Genomic DNA, 14,413 nt, shown 5'->3' with positions numbered 1-14,413 from the left:
ATGTTTCTTCCATGTATGGGAAAAACGCCAACGGAGTTGGCGTGTTATTAACGTAAAACGCCAACTAAACCGGCGTTTTACAATTTCTTATTGAAATAAATTTAAGCACTATTTTATTATAAAAACGCCAAACCCATAGGCGTGTTTATGAAAACGCCTATTGCGTGGGCGTTTTTAATCCGAATTCTAGCACAATAAATCATATTTAAAAAATATATATATGTTGCAAAAACGCCAATAAAGTTGGCGTGTTTAACAAAAACGTATATTCTGTCGACGTTTTTAAGGAAATTTCGGCTAAAATAAATCAAACACTTAAAAGAAAATACATGGTGAAAACGCCATTGTTGTTGGCGTTTTTCACTTAAAACGCCAACGAGGTTGGCGCCTTATCGTTGACACAGATATCAGTCCATTCTTTCCCCAAAATGACGAACCCTAATGCTTTACCCATCCCAAATGCGAAAAAACAATCAGCTGCGCGAAAACCTTGCCCGGGTTGACTCAATCGGCGATTTGAGAGAGAAGATTTTGATTTTGGTCTACTCTTCCACTCATTAGTCCTCCTATTCGGTTAGTATACATAATTTTTGACTAATATTTGATGGATTGTTATGATAGTATATATTGTGGTGTAGTTAATTATAAAAATATTATTGATGTATAAAGTTTCTTCTACATAATGATAAGTGTAAAAACAATACATATTTATTTTTGTGCTACGTTATTGCAGATACTATGCCGTGGTGTGTCAATTTATATTGGGGTGGAAAGATAATTTCCGGACCAGTTATTTCATGTGATCCTCCTTTCTCATCAGGATTCATTATGTTGGACAAATGTATATCCTACAATGAGCTTGTGGATACAATTTGTGAAAGGATGGGTATAAACATACTTGAAAACAAAGTTCAAATAATATGGAAACGTACCATATGCGTTGGATCTGCAGTCACGTTTATAGGTACTCTACTAGAAGAAGTATGCATGCCACTAATGTTCACTGAGAGTATGGCTAAAGGAGGTCAAATTGAATTATTTGTTGAGCATTCTGCAATTACTCAACAAAATAGTCATCATGTCATAAGTTACGATGTTGGTACGTCTACGAGAGTACAAGTAGCAAGTTTTGCTGCAACACAAGATTTTGATGTTGGAGGCGTGCGTTTAGGGGACAGTGACAATTGTGATGTGGTTGATAACATTATAGGTCCTGATAAAGCCGACTTTCTTGATCCACCATCACCTTATGATTCAGAAGATGTAAACATTGTTAGTACAGACTCAGATGGTGATCCGTCAGATGATGATCCAGTTGGAGAAACAGCAGTTGAAGAAATAGTGGATGGAGAAACAGCGGCTGGAAGAAGAGTAGTTCCACAGTTCCCACAGCGTGGAATGAACTATTTTCGCACCTTACCAGGTATATATGATAGTTTTGATCCAAAGAACTTTGAGGCTGCTGATCCTAGTGTGCATTATTGGAGTGAAAAGGATCCTAGCAATGTCGGTTTGCATTCCAAATTTAGAACGAAGTTGGAATTGAAGACCGCCGTTACTTTTTGGCATTTGGAAAAAATCCGACAATATACAGTTGCTGAAAGTAAAGGAAAGAGATGGCATGCGGTTTGTAAGTACCCACAAGGAAATCCGGAAGATAAGTCATTACCGAAATGTTTGTGGGAGTGTCGAGCAACATTGAGAAAGCATGATGAACACTGGCAAATTAGAGTGTTTACCAATGCTCATACTTGTATGGGGGATCGCAATTATGATGGGCACGCCAATCTCGGTCGTCCATGATAGCATTGAGTGTTCGGCATCAGATAGAAAACGATCCTGCTTACAAGGTAAAAGCTATTGTGGCGGATATTGAAAATAGATTTCATGTGAAAGTTAGTTACAAGAAAGCATGGTATGCTCGGAGGACAGCTATTGAGCTTGTATATGGTGGTTGGGAGTGGTCATTCAAAGTTTTACCGTCTTATTTGAATGAAATGCAGAGACAAAATCCTGGTATAATTGTCGAATGGTTGCACGATGACAGATTAAGCCGAGGTGTGAACAAGGTTTTCAAGTACGTATTTTGGGCTTTTGGACCAGCTGTGGAGGCTTTTCAACTATGCAAACCAGTTTTAACAGTTGATGGAACTCATCTACATGGACGATGTCGAGGTAAAATTCTTATTGCCGTTGGATTTGATGCTAATAAGAAATGTTTGCCGGTTGCATTTGCCATTGTTGATGAGAAAACCAAAGAAAGTTGGAATTGGTTTATGGAACGCATAAGACTGCATGTAGCAAAGCATGAAATATGTGTAATTTCGGATAGGCATGTGGGAATCATAGATGCAATGAATCCTCCCATATGGAAAGAAGAACCTAAAGGTTATCACAGGTTTTGCTTGGTACATGTTAGAAAGAATGTTCTGCAGAATCACAAAGGTATCATGGTTAAAAGGTTGGTTTGGAAAATGGGTATTGCTACCAAAAAGCACAAGTTTAAGAAAAGACGTCGTTTACTTCGAGACGTCAACAACGAGGCTTTGCAGTACCTTGACACTGTGGATAAAGAAAAATGGAATTTGGCGTATGACAATCACAAAAGATGGGGTGAGATGACCACTAATGTGGTGGAATCTTACAACAACGTGTTGAGAGGCGCAAGAGAACTCCCAATCAAGGCTTGCATTGATATGACATTTTGGAGGACAATAGAATGGTTCAATCAGCGGTCAATTGCATCAACACAGTGTGCCACACCACTTACCCCGTGGGCGCATGAAAAGGTGTACAAAAATGATGCAAAGGGTCAGTTACATAATGTGAGAGCACCAAGCACAATGCGAGGGATTTATGTGGTTCGAACACAACGTCGAGTTGGAGGAAAGGGTGGTAACAAGTGGAAGGTGATGTATTTGGAGTCGAACTGCAAATGTCAAAAGTGGCAGATGTGGAGACTTCCGTGTTCACATGCAGCGGCAGTTGTGCGGTTTAGAAATGACAACATGTTATCGCTTGTTAACCCTGTATACCACACAAGTGTTTGGGTATACCAATATTCTGGGGTGTTCAATCCTCTCAGACACCCAGATTATTGGGACGTGCCAGAATGGACTTTTGCAGTGTTCACGAACCCAGTTAATGCCTCGAAGTCGTGGTCGATACCTTAGTAAATAGCACGGGGAAGCTAGCCTTGAAGCCCTATGTTTCTGCCTAAGAAATTAATCCATAATTTTAGTGGGTTACACAACCAAGAAGTGGAAATTACTGAGTTGTCCCTCATGCCCATAGTTTCCCCTTTCAATTTGTATATTCATATTATTGAGATTATTTTAGTCTACACAAAATTTAGCATACCATTATATCTTTTGCACTATAATTAAAGATAATTTTAAATTTTAATTAAATTATCAAACATATCACATAAAAATATAAACAGCATAGATAGTCTTCCAAATGAATCCTAACATATCATCCTAATTAGTCATAACATAGTCTACCAAACGAATCCTAACAATCTTTTCACTTGTTATGAGAATGGTGATTATAATATGGAAGTGGAACCTAACAATGTCCATAACTATTTATGTGCACAAATTTATGCTTCTAATTACATTACCATAACTAATTAGGTGCCAAATTTATGCTCCTAATAACCTAACGGATCTGAACACATTTTCGACTCCAGGAAGAGATGTATAAAAGATATACACTATTTAGAAACCTAATCAGACCAAATAACACAGAAAATTAAGCAAAATAGCATTCTCCCAACATATATGAACTCATATTTAGGTGAGAGGCTGAGAGCAATCAGTTGCATCGGTTAAAAACGTAGTCTAAGCGAAAAAAATCATGAACCCGAAGAATCAGCAAACATCCAAAGTTGAATAACTCTCCTTTCAAAACAGTCAGACTTCATTCGCATTCTGAGCCCGAAGAATTAGCAAACATCCAAAGTTGAATAACTCTCCTTTCAAAACAGTCAGACTTCATTCGCATTCTGAGCCACATTCGCATTCTGAGCGTCATTAGCATTCTGATCCTCATTCGCATTCTGAGCCACATTCGCATTCTGAGCGTCATTAGCATTCTGATCCTCATTCGCATTCTGAGCATCATTCGCATTCTGAGCCACATTCGCATTCTGAGCGTCATTCTCATTCTGATCCTCATTCGCATTCTGATCCTCATTCTCTTTCTGATCCTCATTCGCATTCTGAGCCCATATTTTGTAATAAGCATACACACCCAGCTGAACGATACCAAAAGCTACTCCAAGTCCATTTGGAATCTACACCAAAATATAGCCATGTATAAGATAATCTATAATTTACATAATCGAATACATAATTTACATAATCGAATATGAACTTACAGCGATATAAAGGTCTAAAGGTTGGAGTAAGGCATAGATGAACCAAATGATTGAGTTACATAAACCAGCAAGGCAGGTCCAAATTGGCATGATCTTAGCATCTTTAAACATTACAACTCTTTTCTATTGATGAGATTTTTATTTGTGTCAGTTAGGATAAATTAGAAATAAATCGTTAGCATTAAGAAATGGAGAAACATACCAAGATGGACATCGGAGAGGCGTACATGATGACTGTACTCACGGTATTCATGATTCCCATGACCATGGTGCGAGTGGCGTGCGAGGGAATGATGTGGAATATAATTGCAGCAACAATACAAACAATGATGCACTCTAATCGGATGTGTGGGGGACTCTACCACTACAATATCGAAAATGTACCCACTATGATGTTTCTTCCATGTATGGGAAAAACGCCAACGGAGTTGGCGTGTTATTAACGTAAAACGCCAACTAAACCGGCGTTTTACAATTTCTTATTGAAATAAATTTAAGCACTATTTTATTATAAAAACGCCAAACCCATAGGCGTGTTTATGAAAACGCCTATTGCGTGGGCGTTTTTAATCCGAATTCTAGCACAATAAATCATATTTAAAAAATATATATATGTTGCAAAAACGCCAATAAAGTTGGCGTGTTTAACAAAAACGTATATTCTGTCGACGCCTTTAAGGAAATTTCGGCTAAAATAAATCAAACACTTAAAAGAAAATACATGGTGAAAACGCCATTGTTGTTGGCGTTTTTCACTTAAAACGCCAACGAGGTTGGCGCCTTATCGTTGACACAGATATCAGTCCATTCTTTCCCCAAAATGACGAACCCTAATGCTTTACCCATCCCAAATGCGAAAAAACAATCAGCTGCGCGAAAACCTTGCCCGGGTTGACTCAATCGGCGATTTGAGAGAGAAGATTTTGATTTTGGTCTACTCTTCCACTCATTAGTCCTCCTATTCGGTTAGTATACATAATTTTTGACTAATATTTGATGGATTGTTATGATAGTATATATTGTGGTGTAGTTAATTATAAAAATATTGTTGATGTATAAAGTTTCTTCTACATAATGATAAGTGTAAAAACAATACATATTTATTTTTGTGCTACGTTATTGCAGATACTATGCCGTGGTGTGTCAATTTATATTGGGGTGGAAAGATAATTTCCGGACCAGTTATTTCATATGATCCTCCTTTCTCATCAGGATTCATTATGTTGGACAAATGTATATCCTACAATGAGCTTGTGGATACAATTTGTGAAAGGATGGGTATAAACATACTTGAAAACAAAGTTCAACTAATATGGAAACGTACCATATGCGTTGGATCTGCAGTCACGTTTATAGGTACTCTACTAGAAGAAGTATGCATGCCACTAATGTTCAGTGAGAGTATGGCTAAAGGAGGTCAAATTGAATTATTTGTTGAGCATTCTGCAATTACTCAACAAAATAGTCATCATGTCATAAGTTACGATGTTGGTACGTCTACGAGAGTACAAGTAGCAAGTTTCGCTGCAACACAAGATTTTGATGTTGGAGGCGTGCGTTTAGGGGACAGTGACAATTGTGATGTGGTTGATGACATTATAGGTCCTGATAAAGCCGACTTTCTTGATCCACCATCACCTTATGATTCAGAAGATGTAAACATTGTTAGTACAGACTCAGATGGTGATCCGTCAGATGATGATCCAGTTGGAGAAACAGCAGTTGAAGAAATAGTGGATGGAGAAACAGCGGCTGGAAGAAGAGTAGTTCCACAGTTCCCACAGCGTGGAATGAACTATTTTCGCACCTTACCAGGTATATATGATAGTTTTGATCCAAAGAACTTTGAGGCTGCTGATCCTAGTGTGCATTATTGGAGTGAAAAGGATCCTAGCAATGTCGGTTTGCATTCCAAATTTAGAACGAAGTTGGAATTGAAGACCGCCGTTACTTTTTGGCATTTGGAAAAAATCCGACAATATACAGTTGCTGAAAGTAAAGGAAAGAGATGGCATGCGGTTTGTAAGTACCCACAAGGAAATCCGGAAGATAAGTCATTACCGAAATGTTTGTGGGAGTGTCGAGCAACATTGAGAAAGCATGATGAACACTGGCAAATTAGAGTGTTTACCACTGCTCATACTTGTATGGGGGATCGCAATTAAGATGGGCACGCCAATCTCGGGTCGTCCATGATAGCATTGAGTGTTCGGCATCAGATAGAAAACGATCCTGCTTACAAGGTAAAAGCTATTGTGGCGGATATTGAAAATAGATTTCATGTGAAAGTTAGTTACAAGAAAGCATGGTATGCTCGGAGGACAGCTATTGAGCTTGTATATGGTGGTTGGGAGTGGTCATTCAAAGTTTTACCGTCTTATATGAATGAAATGCAGAGACAAAATCCTGGTATAATTGTCGAATGGTTGCACGATGACAGATTAAGCCGAGGTGTGAACAAGGTTTTCAAGTACGTATTTTGGGCTTTTGGACCAGCTGTGGAGGCTTTTCAACTATGCAAACCAGTTTTAACAGTTGATGGAACTCATCTACATGGACGATGTCGAGGTAAAATTCTTATTGCCGTTGGATTTGATGCTAATAAGAAATGTTTGCCGGTTGCATTTGCCATTGTTGATGAGAAAACCAAAGAAAGTTGGAATTGGTTTATGGAACGCATAAGACTGCATGTAGCAAAGCATGAAATATGTGTAATTTCGGATAGGCATGTGGGAATCATAGATGCAATGAATTCTCCCATATGGAAAGAAGAACCTAAAGGTCATCACAGGTTTTGCTTGGTACATGTTAGAAAGAAAGTTCTGCAGAATCACAAAGGTATCATGGTTAAAAGGTTGGTTTGGAAAATGGGTATTGCTACCAAAAAGCGCAAGTTTAAGAAAAGACGTCGTTTACTTCGAGACGTCAACAACGAGGCTTTGCAGTACCTTGACACTGTGGATAAAGAAAAATGGAATTTGGCGTATGACAATCACAAAAGATGGGGTGAGATGACCACTAATGTGGTGGAATCTTACAACAACGTGTTGAGAGGCGCAAGAGAACTCCCAATCAAGGCTTGCATTGATATGACATTTTGGAGGACAATAGAATGGTTCAATCAGCGGTCAATTGCATCAACACAGTGTGCCACACCACTTACCCTGTGGGCGCATGAAAAGGTGTGCAAAAATGATGCAAAGGGTCAGTTGCATAATGTGAGAGCACCAAGCACAATGCGAGGGATTTATGTGGTTCGAACACAACGTCGAGTTGGAGGAAAGGGTGGTAACAAGTGGAAGGTGAAGTATTTGGAGTCGAACTGCAAATGTCAAAAGTGGCAGATGTGGAGACTTCCGTGTTCACATGCAGCGGCAGTTGTGCGGTTTAGAAATGACAACATGTTATCGCTTGTTAACCCTGTATACCACACAAGTGTTTGGGTACACCAATATTCTGGGGTGTTCAATCCTCTCAGACACCCAGATTATTGGGACGTGCCAGAGTGGACTTTTGCAGTGTTCACGAACCCAGTTAATGCCTCGAAGTCGTGGTCGATACCTTAGTAAATAGCACGGGGAAGCTAGCCTTGAAGCCCTATGTTTCTGCCTAAGAAATTAATCCATAATTTTAGTGGGTTACACAACCAAGAAGTGGAAATTACTGAGTTGTCCCTCATGCCCATAGTTTCCCCTTTCAATTTGTATATTCATATTATTGAGATTATTTTAGTCTACACAAAATTTAGCATACCATTATATCTTTTGCACTATAATTAAAGATAATTTTAAATTTTAATTAAATTATCAAACATATCACATAAAAATATAAATAGCATAGATAGTCTTCCAAATGAATCCTAACATATCATCCTAATTAGTCATAACATAGTCTACCAAACGAATCCTAACAATCTTTTCACTTGTTATGAGAATGGTGATTATAATATGGAAGTGGAACCTAACAATGTCCATAACTATTTATGTGCACAAATTTATGCTTCTAATTACATTACCATAACTAATTAGGTGCAAAATTTATGCTCCTAATAACCTAACGGATCTGAACACATTTTCGACTCCAGGAAGAGATGTATAAAAGATATACACTATTTAGAAACCTAATCAGACCAAATAACACAGAAAATTAAGCAAAATAGCATTCTCCCAACATATATGAACTCATATTTAGGTGAGAGGCTGAGAGCAATCAGTTGCATCGGTTAAAAACGTAGTCTAAGCGAAAAAAATCATGAACCCGAAGAATCAGCAAACATCCAAAGTTGAATAACTCTCCTTTCAAAACAGTCAGACTTCATTCGCATTCTGAGCCCGAAGAATTAGCAAACATCCAAAGTTGAATAACTCTCCTTTCAAAACAGTCAGACTTCATTCGCATTCTGAGCCACATTCGCATTCTGAGCGTCATTAGCATTCTGATCCTCATTCGCATTCTGAGCCACATTCGCATTCTGAGCGTCATTAGCATTCTGATCCTCATTCGCATTCTGAGCATCATTCGCATTCTGAGCCACATTCGCATTCTGAGCGTCATTCTCATTCTGATCCTCATTCGCATTCTGATCCTCATTCTCTTTCTGATCCTCATTCGCATTCTGAGCCCATATTTTGTAATAAGCATACACACCCAGCTGAACGATACCAAAAGCTACTCCAAGTCCATTTGGAATCTACACCAAAATATAGCCATGTATAAGATAATCTATAATTTACATAATCGAATACATAATTTACATAATCGAATATGAACTTACAGCGATATAAAGGTCTAAAGGTTGGAGTAAGGCATAGATGAACCAAATGATTGAGTTACATAAACCAGCAAGGCAGGTCCAAATTGGCATGATCTTAGCATCTTTAAACATTACAACTCTTTTCTATTGATGAGATTTTTATTTGTGTCAGTTAGGATAAATTAGAAATAAATCGTTAGCATTAAGAAATGGAGAAACATACCAAGATGGACATCGGAGAGGCGTACATGATGACTGTACTCACGGTATTCATGATTCCCATGACCATGGTGCGAGTGGCGTGCGAGGGAATGATGTGGAATATAATTGCAGCAACAATACAAACAATGATGCACTCTAATCGGATGTGTGGGGGACTCTACCACTACAATATCGAAAATGTACCCACTATGATGTTTCTTCCATGTATGGGAAAAACGCCAACGGAGTTGGCGTGTTATTAACGTAAAACGCCAACTAAACCGGCGTTTTACAATTTCTTATTGAAATAAATTTAAGCACTATTTTATTATAAAAACGCCAAACCCATAGGCGTGTTTATGAAAACGCCTATTGCGTGGGCGTTTTTAATCCGAATTCTAGCACAATAAATCATATTTAAAAAATATATATATGTTGCAAAAACGCCAATAAAGTTGGCGTGTTTAACAAAAACGTATATTCTGTCGACGCCTTTAAGGAAATTTCGGCTAAAATAAATCAAACACTTAAAAGAAAATACATGGTGAAAACGCCATTGTTGTTGGCGTTTTTCACTTAAAACGCCAACGAGGTTGGCGCCTTATCGTTGACACAGATATCAGTCCATTCTTTCCCCAAAATGACGAACCCTAATGCTTTACCCATCCCAAATGCGAAAAAACAATCAGCTGCGCGAAAACCTTGCCCGGGTTGACTCAATCGGCGATTTGAGAGAGAAGATTTTGATTTTGGTCTACTCTTCCACTCATTAGTCCTCCTATTCGGTTAGTATACATAATTTTTGACTAATATTTGATGGATTGTTATGATAGTATATATTGTGGTGTAGTTAATTATAAAAATATTGTTGATGTATAAAGTTTCTTCTACATAATGATAAGTGTAAAAACAATACATATTTATTTTTGTGCTACGTTATTGCAGATACTATGCCGTGGTGTGTCAATTTATATTGGGGTGGAAAGATAATTTCCGGACCAGTTATTTCATATGATCCTCCTTTCTCATCAGGATTCATTATGTTGGACAAATGTATATCCTACAATGAGCTTGTGGATACAATTTGTGAAAGGATGGGTATAAACATACTTGAAAACAAAGTTCAACTAATATGGAAACGTACCATATGCGTTGGATCTGCAGTCACGTTTATAGGTACTCTACTAGAAGAAGTATGCATGCCACTAATGTTCAGTGAGAGTATGGCTAAAGGAGGTCAAATTGAATTATTTGTTGAGCATTCTGCAATTACTCAACAAAATAGTCATCATGTCATAAGTTACGATGTTGGTACGTCTACGAGAGTACAAGTAGCAAGTTTCGCTGCAACACAAGATTTTGATGTTGGAGGCGTGCGTTTAGGGGACAGTGACAATTGTGATGTGGTTGATGACATTATAGGTCCTGATAAAGCCGACTTTCTTGATCCACCATCACCTTATGATTCAGAAGATGTAAACATTGTTAGTACAGACTCAGATGGTGATCCGTCAGATGATGATCCAGTTGGAGAAACAGCAGTTGAAGAAATAGTGGATGGAGAAACAGCGGCTGGAAGAAGAGTAGTTCCACAGTTCCCACAGCGTGGAATGAACTATTTTCGCACCTTACCAGGTATATATGATAGTTTTGATCCAAAGAACTTTGAGGCTGCTGATCCTAGTGTGCATTATTGGAGTGAAAAGGATCCTAGCAATGTCGGTTTGCATTCCAAATTTAGAACGAAGTTGGAATTGAAGACCGCCGTTACTTTTTGGCATTTGGAAAAAATCCGACAATATACAGTTGCTGAAAGTAAAGGAAAGAGATGGCATGCGGTTTGTAAGTACCCACAAGGAAATCCGGAAGATAAGTCATTACCGAAATGTTTGTGGGAGTGTCGAGCAACATTGAGAAAGCATGATGAACACTGGCAAATTAGAGTGTTTACCAATGCTCATACTTGTATGGGGGATCGCAATTATGATGGGCACGCCAATCTCGGTCGTCCATGATAGCATTGAGTGTTCGGCATCAGATAGAAAACGATCCTGCTTACAAGGTAAAAGCTATTGTGGCGGATATTGAAAATAGATTTCATGTGAAAGTTAGTTACAAGAAAGCATGGTATGCTCGGAGGACAGCTATTGAGCTTGTATATGGTGGTTGGGAGTGGTCATTCAAAGTTTTACCGTCTTATTTGAATGAAATGCAGAGACAAAATCCTGGTATAATTGTCGAATGGTTGCACGATGACAGATTAAGCCGAGGTGTGAACAAGGTTTTCAAGTACGTATTTTGGGCTTTTGGACCAGCTGTGGAGGCTTTTCAACTATGCAAACCAGTTTTAACAGTTGATGGAACTCATCTACATGGACGATGTCGAGGTAAAATTCTTATTGCCGTTGGATTTGATGCTAATAAGAAATGTTTGCCGGTTGCATTTGCCATTGTTGATGAGAAAACCAAAGAAAGTTGGAATTGGTTTATGGAACGCATAAGACTGCATGTAGCAAAGCATGAAATATGTGTAATTTCGGATAGGCATGTGGGAATCATAGATGCAATGAATCCTCCCATATGGAAAGAAGAACCTAAAGGTTATCACAGGTTTTGCTTGGTACATGTTAGAAAGAATGTTCTGCAGAATCACAAAGGTATCATGGTTAAAAGGTTGGTTTGGAAAATGGGTATTGCTACCAAAAAGCGCAAGTTTAAGAAAAGACGTCGTTTACTTCGAGACGTCAACAACGAGGCTTTGCAGTACCTTGACACTGTGGATAAAGAAAAATGGAATTTGGCGTATGACAATCACAAAAGATGGGGTGAGATGACCACTAATGTGGTGGAATCTTACAACAACGTGTTGAGAGGCGCAAGAGAACTCCCAATCAAGGCTTGCATTGATATGACATTTTGGAGGACAATAGAATGGTTCAATCAGCGGTCAATTGCATCAACACAGTGTGCCACACCACTTACCCCGTGGGCGCATGAAAAGGTGTACAAAAATGATGCAAAGGGTCAGTTACATAATGTGAGAGCACCAAGCACAATGCGAGGGATTTATGTGGTTCGAACACAACGTCGAGTTGGAGGAAAGGGTGGTAACAAGTGGAAGGTGATGTATTTGGAGTCGAACTGCAAATGTCAAAAGTGGCAGATGTGGAGACTTCCGTGTTCACATGCAGCGGCAGTTGTGCGGTTTAGAAATGACAACATGTTATCGCTTGTTAACCCTGTATACCACACAAGTGTTTGGGTATACCAATATTCTGGGGTGTTCAATCCTCTCAGACACCCAGATTATTGGGACGTGCCAGAATGGACTTTTGCAGTGTTCACGAACCCAGTTAATGCCTCGAAGTCGTGGTCGATACCTTAGTAAATAGCACGGGGAAGCTAGCCTTGAAGCCCTATGTTTCTGCCTAAGAAATTAATCCATAATTTTAGTGGGTTACACAACCAAGAAGTGGAAATTACTGAGTTGTCCCTCATGCCCATAGTTTCCCCTTTCAATTTGTATATTCATATTATTGAGATTATTTTAGTCTACACAAAATTTAGCATACCATTATATCTTTTGCACTATAATTAAAGATAATTTTAAATTTTAATTAAATTATCAAACATATCACATAAAAATATAAACAGCATAGATAGTCTTCCAAATGAATCCTAACATATCATCCTAATTAGTCATAACATAGTCTACCAAACGAATCCTAACAATCTTTTCACTTGTTATGAGAATGGTGATTATAATATGGAAGTGGAACCTAACAATGTCCATAACTATTTATGTGCACAAATTTATGCTTCTAATTACATTACCATAACTAATTAGGTGCCAAATTTATGCTCCTAATAACCTAACGGATCTGAACACATTTTCGACTCCAGGAAGAGATGTATAAAAGATATACACTATTTAGAAACCTAATCAGACCAAATAACACAGAAAATTAAGCAAAATAGCATTCTCCCAACATATATGAACTCATATTTAGGTGAGAGGCTGAGAGCAATCAGTTGCATCGGTTAAAAACGTAGTCTAAGCGAAAAAAATCATGAACCCGAAGAATCAGCAAACATCCAAAGTTGAATAACTCTCCTTTCAAAACAGTCAGACTTCATTCGCATTCTGAGCCCGAAGAATTAGCAAACATCCAAAGTTGAATAACTCTCCTTTCAAAACAGTCAGACTTCATTCGCATTCTGAGCCACATTCGCATTCTGAGCGTCATTAGCATTCTGATCCTCATTCGCATTCTGAGCCACATTCGCATTCTGAGCGTCATTAGCATTCTGATCCTCATTCGCATTCTGAGCATCATTCGCATTCTGAGCCACATTCGCATTCTGAGCGTCATTCTCATTCTGATCCTCATTCGCATTCTGATCCTCATTCTCTTTCTGATCCTCATTCGCATTCTGAGCCCATATTTTGTAATAAGCATACACACCCAGCTGAACGATACCAAAAGCTACTCCAAGTCCATTTGGAATCTACACCAAAATATAGCCATGTATAAGATAATCTATAATTTACATAATCGAATACATAATTTACATAATCGAATATGAACTTACAGCGATATAAAGGTCTAAAGGTTGGAGTAAGGCATAGATGAACCAAATGATTGAGTTACATAAACCAGCAAGGCAGGTCCAAATTGGCATGATCTTAGCATCTTTAAACATTACAACTCTTTTCTATTGATGAGATTTTTATTTGTGTCAGTTAGGATAAATTAGAAATAAATCGTTAGCATTAAGAAATGGAGAAACATACCAAGATGGACATCGGAGAGGCGTACATGATGACTGTACTCACGGTATTCATGATTCCCATGACCATGGTGCGAGTGGCGTGCGAGGGAATGATGTGGAATATAATTGCAGCAACAATACAAACAATGATGCACTCTAATCGGATGTGTGGGGGACTCTACCACTACAATATCGAAAATGTACCCACTATGATGTTTCTTCCATGTATGGGAAAAACGCCAACGGAGTTGGCGTGTTATTAACGTAAAACGCCAACTAAACCGGCGTTTTACAATTTCTTATTG

The 14,413-nt window shown here is 38.4% G+C and overlaps 3 pseudogenes; all 3 read left to right on the top strand.

The window, feature by feature from the left end:
* The first annotated feature begins 1,740 nt into the window (after nucleotides 1-1,740).
* Nucleotides 1,741-3,180, top strand: LOC148926436 (uncharacterized; annotated as a pseudogene).
* Nucleotides 3,181-6,513: 3,333 nt separating this feature from the next.
* On the top strand, nucleotides 6,514-7,954 carry LOC148926435 (uncharacterized; annotated as a pseudogene).
* Nucleotides 7,955-10,558: 2,604 nt separating this feature from the next.
* Nucleotides 10,559-12,727, top strand: LOC125189707 (uncharacterized; annotated as a pseudogene).
* The last annotated feature ends 1,686 nt before the right edge of the window (nucleotides 12,728-14,413 follow it).

This window comes from Salvia hispanica, chromosome 5 (assembly GCF_029641045.1).
Source record: "Salvia hispanica isolate PSC_SH4W2 chromosome 5, Shi_PSC_v1, whole genome shotgun sequence".
Classification (NCBI taxonomy): domain Eukaryota; kingdom Viridiplantae; phylum Streptophyta; class Magnoliopsida; order Lamiales; family Lamiaceae; genus Salvia; species Salvia hispanica.
Note: the sequence above shows the minus strand (reverse complement) of the source record. Positions and strands in the feature narration are given on the sequence as shown.